We start from the raw sequence: 1445 nt of genomic DNA on the forward strand, positions 1-1445 counted from the left end.
AAAAAAGGAAAAATAAGACAAAAACAGAGAGGGAGGCAAAACATGAGACTCTTAAACACAGAGAACAAACTGAGGGTTGATGTGGGGATGTGTGGGGAGGAATGGGTAATGGACATTAAGGAGGGCACTTGTTGGAATGAGCACCAGGTGTTATACATAATGATGAATCACTGGAATCTATTTCCTGAAGCCAAGACTACACTGTATATTAGCTAACCTGAGAATTAATTTAAAAAAGAAAGAAAATACCCCAAAACTTAACTACTGTTGGCCTACTATGGACCAGAGCCTTACTGATAACATAAACTGTTAATTAATGTGCATTTTATATGCTATATGAATCATATAGTGTATTTTTACAATAAAGTATGCTAGAGAAAATAACATTATTAAGAACATCATAAGGAAGACAAATACATTTACAGTACAGTACTGTACTATAACTAGACTGGCACAGTTTAATGTGGTGTTCAAGGATAAAATGTAATTAAAAAAGTGTGTTCATCACTAGGTCGTGAGAAAGTGTCAAACATAGTAATAATATCAGTTGAAAACGTGATAACCTAAAAAGGTTATATTTAAATATTATCGATAAGTTAGGTTCCTTAAATCCAGGAAAGTTAAAATAAAATAAATTCCAGTTTGGTATAAAGTACTAGAAGTTAAAAAAATATGGAAAACCAAGATTGGGGCTTTAAGTGATGTTTTATAACTTTAGCAAGACAGAAAGAAAACAAAAGACTTTTCTGCTTTTTTTTTTTTTTTTTAGACCTCTTAGGCCAACATTTTTATGAACACAATTTAGGAGATTTGAATTTCATCCATAACAGGTATTCCAGAAATCTTTTACATTTTCCAGTCTTATGTTATTCAAAAATTATATAAACTGATGTTGTGTCTTCATATAGACTATGATATTAGTGGAAGGAAGAAGGTATAGGTACAAAATGTTTTGAATGTGGAAGACTAACCCAAGTTGAAACCATCCTTTAGCTTAAACTAAATGGATTCAAATTCCCTAAGCATTTTCACATTCCTTTAAAAAATGCCTAACTGCACTCTTTAAAGTAATGTTGCACCTGTTAACCTCACACTGAATACCATATGCATAAGCAGTCTCTCTCTTTAGGGTTCTCTTCTAAAATTGGTGATATTCACCCTAGAGATTGAAAATGCTAGAGAAAAAAAAACAAGAATAAGACATTTTCCTTATTTAAAATCAGATGTGCTTTTCAAAGAGAGTTTCTTTCTCATTATGCCTATGGCTATGCAGTTAAATAAAATCTGGGGTATCATAAGGGGAAGAAAGCATACACATTACAGACACCAAAAATGTTTTAGGTATTTACTTAATCTCCGAGAAGAACAATCGTAGGCCTCAGTAATCTTCCTATAGAAAACTAGAGAAACAATCTTCCAGGCCTTGGCAATAGAATTAAACTCTG

This window comes from Neofelis nebulosa, chromosome 8 (assembly GCF_028018385.1).
Source record: "Neofelis nebulosa isolate mNeoNeb1 chromosome 8, mNeoNeb1.pri, whole genome shotgun sequence".
Classification (NCBI taxonomy): Eukaryota; Metazoa; Chordata; class Mammalia; order Carnivora; family Felidae; genus Neofelis; species Neofelis nebulosa.